This window comes from Cicer arietinum, chromosome 6 (assembly GCF_000331145.2).
Source record: "Cicer arietinum cultivar CDC Frontier isolate Library 1 chromosome 6, Cicar.CDCFrontier_v2.0, whole genome shotgun sequence".
Taxonomy (NCBI): Eukaryota; Viridiplantae; Streptophyta; class Magnoliopsida; order Fabales; family Fabaceae; genus Cicer; species Cicer arietinum.
In genome coordinates, this window is record NC_021165.2 from 47,829,791 (window position 1) to 47,842,401 (window position 12,611).

General features: G+C 32.5%; 1 pseudogene; it reads left to right on the top strand.

The window, feature by feature from the left end:
- The first annotated feature begins 831 nt into the window (after positions 1-831).
- Positions 832-11,053, top strand: LOC113787046 (uncharacterized; annotated as a pseudogene).
- Positions 11,054-12,611: the final 1,558 nt, after the last annotated feature.

Consider the following 12,611-nt stretch of genomic DNA (forward strand, 5'->3'; position numbering starts at 1 on the left):
AGAATCCTATCGGAGCAAGTGGCACTCTTGGTGAATACGAATAAAGACAAGCAACTTTCGGTTCAGCTCCAACCTGAAATACAAATGGAGAGTGAAACCGGGAGTTGCAACGTCGGTTTGAAGAGTATTCCCGAGGTAATTAATTACTTACTACTTACTTGCTTATGTAATTACTTGTGTATTAAACAAACTTATATATTAACTGTACTTATGTTTTAACTATTGATGTAGGGTATCACTACATGTGTCCTATACTTGTTCTCGCCTACTCAACGGAAGGTGGGAAAAGGAATATGGTACAATACTTCGGGAGAAGTATTGCACAATATTCCGATCCCCGCGGGCCATGTCAAAGTATCGCCTACTGTTGCTTTCGAACCAACTGCACCGTTGCCCATACCGGACAACGATGGAGATATGCAGTTCTTAAGCGACGCTATTGGTAGTTACGTGGCATGGCCCACAAACCTTGTTGCCCTCCAAAAAAAGATTCCCAAAGACAAATCAGTTACATCTTCCAAAAAGGTTTGTCACATTTATTGCCTAAGATTTGTCATTTTTTCAGATTCAATAAACTAACATTTTACCTCATTTTTGTAGGTCCAAATAAATAAACCACCCCTACAGCCAAAAAAAGGCAGCAAACCTCAAAAATTGGAGGTTAATAGGGCTGCCAAACTACAAATGCTGGAGGGTAATAAAGCTGCCAAACTTGCAGCAACAAAAAATCTGGATCGGGGAAAATCGGTCGCTGCTGCTGCTGCTCCTAATAAAAGTCAGCCACGCGTTGGTAAATACGGGGCATGTCTTGACATCCAAATAAAAAGGAACATGGGCAGCAGCAACAATTCGCCCATCGTACACATGAATAAAGACATATTTGAAGATGAGTATGTTGAATACCTCCAAAAGGAGCACATGTACGAACTTCTCGAACATAAGGAGCTGAGTGCTACTGTAATCAGCTTGTACATAAGGTAAAAAATACTTTTAATTGCATTAATTTGTAATTAATTAAATATATTGGTAATTAATCTAGTTTAAAATTTTCATTGAAGGTTTTTGTACGAGAAGGTCGTGTGCACGAGGAAATTGTCAAATAAATACTCATTCTTGTCTCCGCATAAGATGTCGATGTGGAAACTCGATCCAGACAATGTAAAAAAATACATTGTAGATATGTTTTTAGGAAATATAGAAAATGATAAATTGTTCTTGGCACCATATAATTCAGGGTACGTAATTTTATCTTTTTTAATTGATGAGAATTTAATTTATTAGTTGTGTATAAACAAAATTGCTTAACCAATTTTTTGTTGTTGTAGGGCACATTGGGTGCTATTTGCAATCAATGCGGTCTCTGAAGTTATATACTATTTGGATCCCGTGCACGGCAATTACAGCAATCACCCCGAAATAAAGACTATGCTCGACACGTAAGTAATATTCATTTATTTCTTACATATATATATATAAATAATGTGTTTGTTCATGCTATAATAATCACATTTATTCATTCGATAGTGCCTTAAAAGTTTATCGAGCTCAAAGAGGTGCTAAAGTGTCGAAGCAGAAGTCTAATAACATTACATGGATCTCAATAAAGTGCCCTCGTCAAACAAATAACATCGACTGTGGGTACTACATATTGAGATTCATGAAGGAGATTGTTGAGAAGAATAAAACTATTATCCCAGAAACGGTACGGTATTTGCATTATATGATTTTCATATATAAATTATCTATATATTTGATACTAACTTAATATAATATGTTCAATTTTTATATTGCAGTACTTTGCCAATTCCAGTCCATCATATTCTGAGGAAGATCTGATGGAATTAAAGGAAGAATGGTGTCAGTACGTGCTTGACATGAAAATTATTTGATTTTCTGGGAAATAGCTTGCTGCTGGGCAAGGGATCTGAATATTATATGGTAGCTAGTGCATATAATGTATATTCTGTTAGTTATTATATGTAAATGATCATAGGACACAATATATGCATATGCAAATGGATCTGAATGTAGTTTAGGTTGTAAATTAGGTTATATATATATGTATCTGAATGTAGTTAATTAGGTTGTAAATTAGGTTGTATATATGTATCTGAATGTAGTTAATTAGGTTGTAAATTAGGTTGTATATATGTATCTGAATGTAGTTAATTAGGTTGTAAATTAGGTTGTATATATGTATCTGAATGTAGTTAATTAGGTTGTAAATTAGGTTGTATATATGTATCTGAATGTAGTTAATTAGGTTGTAAATTAGGTTGTATATATGTATCTGAATGTAGTTATTTAGGTTGTAAATTACAGAGTTACAGAGTTACATATATGTTAATAAAGTTACAGAGTTCTGATTTCTGTTCTACTGATTGTGTGAACTGCTTATGGTATTTGAATATGTTTTGTTGTTGCGTGCACTGATTGTGAAGTGATTTTGGATCAAAATAATTTTGGATACAAAGATAAAAGACAGCGCTTTTTAAAAAAAAATGCCATAAAAAGCTAAAAAGCGTTTTTATTTCAAATAATTAATTTACAGCGTTTAAAAAAAAAAACACACACACACACATTTTACAGCACTTTTTTTAAAAAGCGCTGTAAAATGTTGTTGTAAAGCGCTTTAATGGTGCATATTTTACATCGCTTTCGTGAGAAAGCGCTGTAAAATGTACAACAAAAGCGCTGTAAAATGCAGACCCATAATATGAAAATTATGGGTGTGCATTTTACAGCGCTTGTGTTAAAAAGCGCTCTAAAAGCAGACCCATAACTCATATAATGGGGTGCATATGACTGCACTTTTCTGAAGAAGCGCTGTAAAATGTGCATAACAAGCGCGCGTTATATTTACATGTTTTATAGCGCTTTTTTAAAAGCGCTGTTGTATCATTTACAGCGCTCGATTCCACAGCGCTTATTTTTTTGAAAAAGCGCTGTAAATGGCTTAAAAAAAGCCCTGTAAAATGCGTTTTTTCGCGTAGTGAATAATAATTTTTTCAAATAAACCCATAGTGAAGATCATCCTACAAACAAAGCCCATAAATTATATTTAGTATTAAAAATCTTAAAAGTATTTTAATAAATATTAACATATGTGACTATCAACCGTAAAATCAGATTAGTGATGCTCTTTTTTTACTCGTGTTGTAAAAAGTAAAAAGAAAATTAAAAATGGCAAGACAAAAAAAGTGTAATTTTAATCAGAATAAAAATTGTTGCAACTAACATTTTAATTTAACTCTAGCTGCTCTCTTATTAGAAAAATATTATTAGAAAAAGTGAAAGAACAAATATAAATTTATTGTCAAAATATCGGTAGAAATATATATATATATATATATATATATATATATATGACTTTGTCATTTGGTATTCAATTCATTATAACCCTGTTAAAGAAATGACAAATCTAAATTTTAATGTCTTGAGTATGAGACTTCTATACAACTGACTTTGAGAATTTTCAGAAACAACTTGTGTATGTAAGGTTGAATAAAAGTAAAACAGGTGTAGAAATTTCAAATAGATAATATTTTGAAATTTTTTGACAACATAATACATCTCTAAAATATAAAACAACAAATAATTTCTTAATCTAAATATTAAATATTATTTTTTATCTATAAACGACATAGTTATAAATCTTCTGAAGACACAATAATAACACTAATATGAAGCTGAATATGAACAATCTTCTTTGTCTTTTGGGGAGCCACTATACTTTCATGTCATAGATGAGATAAAGTATGCTTACAAAAACAATACTCTAACTAACAACAATCATGGTTTTAAGAAAAATAAGCAAATAGGTATAATATGTTACAAAATATCACTTGCTCAAAAACTATTTGTGCAAAACCAAAATTTTCCAACTCTATCTACTTCTTTAAAAATAATTGGGCTACAAAGAGGTTTCCTTTTGAATTAATAAAGTGGAATTGTTACGTATCGGAAAGGTTTTCTCGTGGCAGTGGTAGGTCTGTGATTCGAAAGTTAATTGCATAAGGTGTGTGAAAATGGTTATAAGAAGAAAAAAATATTATTGACAATGTAAACAGTTACAAATTTAAAATTGAAGGAGACACAATAGTGCAATGCAATAATAAAAGTTATTAAACAAAATATAACGACAAAAAAAATATTGGAGTTTCAATTTTATTTTTAATAAGGCACTAATTATATAGCAAAATTGATAGTGAGATGGCAGTATCCTAGTAGTTATGGGACTGTTTTAATAAAATTATATAAAAAAAATTGGAGTATAAATACTTTGCAAGATAACTATAAAATATTATATAGATCTCATTAAAATGACCTATTTTTTCATTAAAGATACAATGTAATATTCAGTTGGAAGAAATTAAACAATTATAGAAACAAAAAATGTGAGACATATAGATATTAAGTATTTATTATTCTTCATCCGAGAAAATTTAGAGAGTTATGTGCTATACTTAAAAAGGTATTTTCTACACCATTTGAATTTATGTATATAAAGATCAGGTGCGACAGTGAAACGCTCCGTTTCATTAAAAGAATTATTTATTTATTTTGTTTTATTTATTTATTTTTAATATTAATATTATTAATTAATTAACACCAACTTCCCACCCCACTTTCTTTTCCATTCCACTTTTCCCTCTTCTTCTTCTCTCCCTCTCGGCTACCTCACCCTTTACCCCATTTTTCTTTTTTTTTTTTTCTTTTCTTTTCTTTTTTTCTTCTTCTTCTTCTCACTTAAAGTCAAGCTAGTCTCCTTAAATTTTAAACTCATAGGAAGGATATACAAGTGCTTGGGTGAAATTGTTGGGTTAGGTTTTGTCCTCTAAAGAAGGAGAAGGGTACCCATCTTTTGAGAGTTGTTTATTGAGACTCATTGAGGTAAATGCACAACTCTAATGCTAGTATGAATATATAGAAAAATATAGTTTTGAGTAAAAAACCTTATTTTATGCTTAGAGTATTTTTAAATGATTTTTAGGGTTTCCTAGAGTTAGCTAAACTGTAGAATAAATTTTTCTAAAGTCCTGGAAATATTTTTGATACTCGGATTTGTCAACTGAGACCCTGTCGGCTACTCTAAGAGTTGCCGAAGAGCAAACTTAGACGATTCTCCATAGCTGTGAGTTGACGACGATCATCGTCATATATTTTTGTATAATGCTATTATTTTTATTATTTTACTTGTTTTTCTATATTAAAGTATTTATTGAAAAATTTAAGGAACACAACCTTTGAATTTTATCTCGATTCCGTCAGTTATTTAATTTAACGGTCGTTGTTATATAATATGTTATTAGTTTGATTTACGTATGAGTTAAAGTATTTAAATCTTGAATTGTTATGCATTGAGTATGTTTTTCATGAATTACGATGAAATAATTTTAAATACGTATTTTGAGAAATTGTTGTTATAATTATTAAATCGTTAACTGTGTTAGGTGCACCTAGTTACCTCGTTTTGATTAGGGAGAGTTACTTGTTAGATGGAGTCGCCCCTATGAGAAATGTTGAAGTTACAGGAGATACTCTGTCGAAATTTCGAGGAAAAGTTTATATATATTTTTTGAAATGGTTATAGAATGATTTAGTGTTTAATTGTTAAGTTAGTTGATAGGCTTGTCAGGCTAGGAGTATAGCTTGTGCGTCGGTTACGACATTTAAATTTCGGGTCGTGACAAAGTTGGTATCAAAGCTAGGTTGTAGGTCCTAATAGCTGTAAACATAGGGTGATAATAGATTCTTGCTAGTAAATTGTGTACCCGGGCACAACTTACCTGCAAGGGCTATTAGCACTCTATGAGAGTCTCATCTATTGTCTGAATCTGTGTTTAAATTCATCATCACTACCTCTCCACAATTTCTTGTCATCTTATTCAATTTTTGGATCATTGTTCTTTGAATAGGTGAGAATGCCACCCAAGACTAGGAATCCTACTATAAGGGAAATTGTTGATGAATCAATTTCTCAAGCTCAAGGCGTTCTCCAACGAGTTCGTGTTTCAGTTCGTGCTCGAAATAGGCGTAGAGCTACTGTTGGCGGATGTGGTTTGAATGCTGATGTTGAGGTACCTAGGAGGAGGCGCGGAAATCCAACCATGGAAGAGTTTGCTGCTGGTATGCAGGGATTACATCAGGTTGTTCAACAACTTGTTGGGGTTGTTGTCGGACAACAACAGGAGGGTGATCAAAGGCATGAAAATGTCAATGGTGAACAAGAGGTTAAACTAGTTGAGCATCAGACAACTGCTGCAACGAGGGGTATTGAGGTTACTTTACCATACTTCATGAAGCTTAAACCCCCTACTTTTTCTGGGTCTAGTGCAACTGAGGATCCACAACAATTCACTGACAGTCTAGAGCGGCTTTGGGGAGCATTGGGTTGTTCTGAGGTAAGAGCAGTAGAACTGACATCATTTTAGCTAATAGGCGTGGCATGTGATTGGTTTGATATAGTGTCACGTGGTAGACAAGTGAGGTCACCTCCATTAGCAGGGAGAGAGTTCTCTCAGTTGTTCGCGGCTCGTTTTCTTCCGACGAGTGTTAGAGATGGATTAGCTCATGAGTTTGAGCGATTGGAGCAAATAGAGGGTATGACAGTTTCAGAGTATAGCGCTCGTTTTACACAGCTCTCTAGACTAGACATGCTCCTTATCCTATCAGTGAGGAGATGCGTGTTAAGAGGTTCATTAGAGGATTGAAGGATTATTTATTTAGATTTGTGGTTCGGTCGAATTGTTCTACTTTTGCTGAGGTTTTGAGTTTGGCCCTTTTGATTGAGCAACGACGGAAGGAAAAAGGAGGCAATAGACAAGATGCACATAATGTCGCGACCTAATAATTTCGAGTGTTTCTCGAATTCAATGGAGTCGCCACCAAAATTTACTTTAAAATAGGGAAAATATTGGGAAATCCTTTGAAACCAAATTTTGAGTTCGGGAGTCAATTATGCATAGGGAAGGTATTAGCACCCTACGACATCCGTTAAAATACAGTTACCTATAATTAATTATGCAAGATTAATATTAACTTAAGTATATTTATTTTTAAAATGTATAACAATTATTACTATTTTTTAATACGATTTTGGAATAAATGTGTGCTTAAGAAATAAAAGACGAAAATAAAATAAACATTATTAATGCGCTTGACAAGAATGTGATCTTGCTCCTACGTATCTCCCGGTGCGATGGAGAAATCAAAGCTATGTAGTTCTTAATAAGAAAATGTTGATGTGTTGGTTTTTTTTAACGAAAATGGGTTTTGTTATAAAAAATGTTTTGACAAAAAATAGAAAAATAAAAGAGTTTGATTTCAATAAATACTTTAAAAGACGAGTTTTAAGACGATCAAGTTGTACAACTCGTGTCCCAAAACTCAAGGGATAAAGAAGATGTCCCATCTAATTTAATCCTCTAAAAAATATTTTATTATTCTCGATTTTTAAATTGAGTTTCAAAATCACCAAGTAGTACAACTTGTATTTTAACAACTCAGAGATAAAAAGAGTTACATCTAATAAATAATTCGATTTTAGATTAGTTCATTAAAATAAATAAATGAATGAATAAATAAATAGAATAAAATAAAATAAAATAAAATAAAATAAATGAATAATTAAAGAGAGTTTTAGAACTATCAAGTTCTACTACTTGTGTCCTAACAACTCAAAAATTAAAAAGAGTTACATCTAATAAATAAGTCGATTTTTAGATTAGTTCATTAAAGTAAATAAATGAATGAATAAATAAATAAATGAATAAATAAATGAATAAATAAATAAATAAAATAAAATAAAATAAATGAATAAATAAAGAGAGTTTTAGAACTATCAAGTTGTACTACTTGTGTCATAACAACTCAAACATTAAAAAGAGTCACATGTAGTAAATAAGTCGATTTTTAGATTAGTTCATTAAAGTAAATAAATGAATGAATAAATGAATAAATAAATAAATAAATAAATAAAAAGAGTTATAGAACTATCAAGTTGTACCACTTGTGTCCTAATAACTCAAAGATTAAAAAGATGTCTCATCTAATTAATCTTTAATATAATATTTATTTGTTTTTTTTATGAAATTTATTTTTTATATTTATGAAACAAATCAAATCTAAAAAATAAGAAGAAAAAAAAACAAAAACAAAAACAAAATAAATCTAAATGGGCTAAGATTTACAAATCCATTTTCGTTTTTGGAGCCCAATTGAACTTAAATTAAAACAGAAAAAAAAAAAAAAAAAAAAAAAAAAAAAAAAAGCTGTAAGACCTATAGTGAAAACCTAACCCTAATATAAGCGGCGGCTGCTGAACAAAAGCAATTTTGAAAGATTCATCAAGTTTCCTTCAATAGCCGCTCTGATCTCAAAACTAAAAAAAAAAAATTCATTACCTCTAGTAGTGGCATCCGATTAAACCATTGATGCATATATTTATCCTTATTATTTTCGAATACGGGAAGTAACATCTTCACTGAAACTAATTTCCCCAACCCCAGTTTAGAGATTTCGTCGAAAACCTGAAAAAAAAGGAAAGGTCGAGGGAGAGGAGTAGCTCGAGGAGGAGGGTGTGGCCGCTCCCGAAGACATAGTTGTCGTTCCGGCGGCGACAGTGTAAGTTTTCTATTTCCTTTTTTATCTTTCGATCACAATGTTATCTTTTTACTCCTTTAAATCAATTTTTTTATTAAAAAAAAGAACAAATATGACGTAAAGAGAAGAAAAAAGTTCACCTTAACTCTTCTTGCTTGTTAGCTTTTGCGACTTCTCTGTTTTCTTCTTTTTCTATTAGGTATTTTTCTGTTGGTGTTCAATCTCCCTCTCTTTTTCTATGCGTTTTTTTATGTCAATAGTGTTAATCTCATATCCCTCCTGTTATTTTGAAATTTGATAGGGTGTGTTTATAGAGTTTTTTTTATATGTTTAGTTGTTTTCTTATATGTGCCTCTGTTTGAGTTTGAGCTTTCCAAATCCTTGTTTGATGTTTTAATTTCTTTGCTCATCATCTGTATTTTTCTGCACCACTGATGCCTTCATAATTTTTGATTATTTATCTTTTGTCTGATTATTTGCTCAGCTTTTATTTGTCTTTTAGTTTCTTTTTTTTTAAACTAAAAAATTTGTCTCTTTGTTCTGCATAATGTGTACAAAGGTTGATTTATAAAAGTTATTTTTTTTATTTCTTTATTTAGCTACAACAGGTACAAATGTATTAGTGAGCATGACTTGTGCATCAATGGCAGTTAGCATCAACATAACAAAACAGGCAAAACTGGCTTGTGCATCAATGGCAGTCAACATCAACATAGCAAAACTGGAAACAACTGGCTTTATTTGAATTAGTTTGACCTAATTTTTTTGTAATTTAATTTGGCTTTATTTTTAATTTGTAACTTGATTTGATTATAATTTGATTGTAATTGTAATCTGATTTGGCATTGTAAATTGATGAGCCTATTTATTGTAATTATTTTTATTTCCCTTTTTAATATATATTTCCTTTTTGATTTATTTTTTAAAAAAAATTGGACAAAATTAGGGTACTACACATAAGAAGCAGCGGATTGAAGGATCTTACAATAACTATTCAAATCGCGGTGGTGGGTCTATGTTTGGTTATCAGGGGCAACAAAGACTCATGTCTCAAAGGGGTGGTCATAGTGGGCAGTCTTCTGGGACAGTGCAGTTTCGTAGATTAAATTCTGGAGCAGTATCACAATCCACTTTCCCTTAGAGACATTCTGGTGTTTCAGCTACATGATGTTCTACTTGTGGTAGGTTTCACGTCGGGAATTGTTCTAGAGATGGTAGTGCTAAGTTGTGCTACCAATGTGGCCAAATAGGTCATATCAGGAGGGATTGTCCTGTAGACACGACACACCCATCCTTTAGTTATGCATCAGCACCAACAACATTGGCATCTTCTCATGCTCATTCTGCACCTATGCGTCAAAGTGGAAATTCTTATGTCAGAGGTTCAGGAACATCTCAACAGGGAGGTAGAGGATTTGGTGGTAGAGGTCAGATACCAGCAGGAAGAGGTCAGGCTCGAGTGTGGGTGATTATAGATCGGTTGACCAAATCTGCACACTTTTTGCCTGTGAAGACTACTTATACTGCATCTCAATATGCTAAACTTTATTTAGATAAAATTGTCTCTTTGCATGGTGTACCAGTGTCTATTATTTTTGATCGGGGGGCTCAATTTACTGCTCAATTTTGGAAGTCGTTCCAAACCTCATTAGGAACTTGTTTGAAGCTTAGCACCGCTTTTCATCCTCAAACAGATGGTCAATCTGAAAGGACTATACAAATATTGGAAGATATGCTTCGTGCTTGTGTTCTGGATCTTGGGGGTAGTTGGGATTAACATTTGCCTTTGATGGAATTTGCATACAATAATAGTTATCAATCTAGTATTTAGATGGCTCCATTCGAGGCTTTGTACGGAAGACGTTGTAGGTCTCTAATAGGGTGGTTTGAAGTTGGTAAAGCTAAATTAGTCGGTCCAGAATTGTTTTAAGAGTCCATTGAAAAAGTTAAATTGATTCGAGATCGCTTAGTGACAGCTCAAAGTAGGCAAAAATCTTATTCTGATAAGAGGCGTCGTCCCTTAGAGTTTTCAGTGGGAGAACATGTATTCTTACGAGTTTCACCAATGAAAGGAGTGTTGCGGTTTGGTAAAAAGGGGCAACTAAGCCCAAGGTTCATTGAACCATTTGAATTCTTAGAGAGAGTCGGACCAGTAGCGTATTGTTTGGCACTTCCACCGGATCTCTCGGGAGTTCATTCAGTTTTTCATATTTCAATGCTTCGGAAGTATCTTCATGACCATTCTCATGTGATTAATCATGAAGACGTACAATTAGATGAGATTCTATCATACGTTGAGCATCCGGTAGCTATATTAGATCGCCAAGTGAGACGTTTACGCTCAAAAGATATTGTTTCAGTAAAAGTCATTTGGCGTGGTCCATCCGGTGAAGAAACTACTTGGGAACCCGAAGAAGTCATCCGTGCAAAGTACCCACACTTATGTTGAAACTCAAGGTCAGTAGTATTTATTAATTAAAAAAAAAAAAGTCAAATAAATTCGAGGACGAATTTTTCTTAAGGGGAGGAGATTGAAACGCTCTGTTTCATTAAAAGAATTATTTAATTATTTTGTTTTATTTATTTATTAATTTTTAATATTAATATTATCAATTAATTAACACCAACTTCCCACCCCACTTTCTTTTCCATTCCACTTTTCCCTCTTCTTCTTCTCTCCCTCTCGGCTACCTCACCCTTTCCCCCATTTTTCATTTGAGGTAAATGACCAACTCTAATGCTAGTATGAATATATAGAAAAATGTAGTTTTGAGTAAAAAAACCCTTATTTTAGGCTTAGAGTATATTTAAATGATTTTTAGGGTTTCCTAGAGTTAGCTAAACTTTAGAATAAATTTTTCTAAAGTCCTGGAAATATTTTTGATACTCAAATTTGTCAACTGAGACTCTGTCGGCTACTCTGAGAGTTGTCGATGAGCAAACTTAGACGATTCTCCATAGCTGTGAGTTGACGACGATCATCGTCATATATTTTTATATAATGCTATTATTTTTATTATTTTACTTGTTTTTCTATATTAAAGTATCTATTGAAAAATTTGGGGAACACAACCTTTGAATTTTATCTCGATTTCGTCAATTATTTAATTTAACGGTCGTTGTTATATAATATGCTATTAGTTTGATTTACGTATGAGTTAAAGTGTTTAAATCTTGAATTGTTATGCATTGAGTATGTTTTTCATGAATTACGATGAAATGATTTTAAATACGTGTTTTGAGAAATTGTTGTTATAATTATTAAATCGTTAACTGCGTTAGGTGCACCTAGTTACCTCGTTTTGATTAGGGAGAGTTACCTGTTAGATGTAGCCGCCTCTATGAGAAATGTCATCCGTAGGAGGAGAGGGCTATCAACGCGATGTAAGCTCCCTAATTGATACGTGATGATGCGTTACAGAATTGAGAGGAAAGGGCTATCCTTTAGATGGAGCCACCTCTAAGGGAAAGGCCACCCTTAGGAGGAAAGGGCTATCAATGAGATGAAGCCGCCTTTTGATTCTCAAAAATTTGTATTTTTACTTGTTTTTTTGTTGATGATGATTTTAAGGTTATTCATTTTGATTTCGATCCGTGCCTTTTATGTTTCCCTTCTAATTGATGGTGGTTGTTGTCTCTTCGCTAAGTCTTTGTGACTTACTCCTTCATGTTGTTTATTTTTTTTCCAGATTCGCAGGCAGCTGAGTAGCAAGCTGTTAGTAAGCTCAAGTCTCGACTCTATTTCTTTTTGGTAGGCCTCTTTGATCGAGGACCATTTTTTGTAAAATATGTCGAGTCTAATGTAATTTGCATCTATTTTGGAGTCTAGAAATTTTTTTGAAAAGTGTATTAAACGATTAGATTATGTTCTTGAATTGTGACTGAATTGAGAATTTAACAGGGATTTTAAAAATTTGGAAATGTTGAATTTACAGGGGATACTCTGTCGAAATTTCGGGGAAAAGTTTATGTATTTTTTTTGAAATGGTTAGAGAACGATTTAGTGT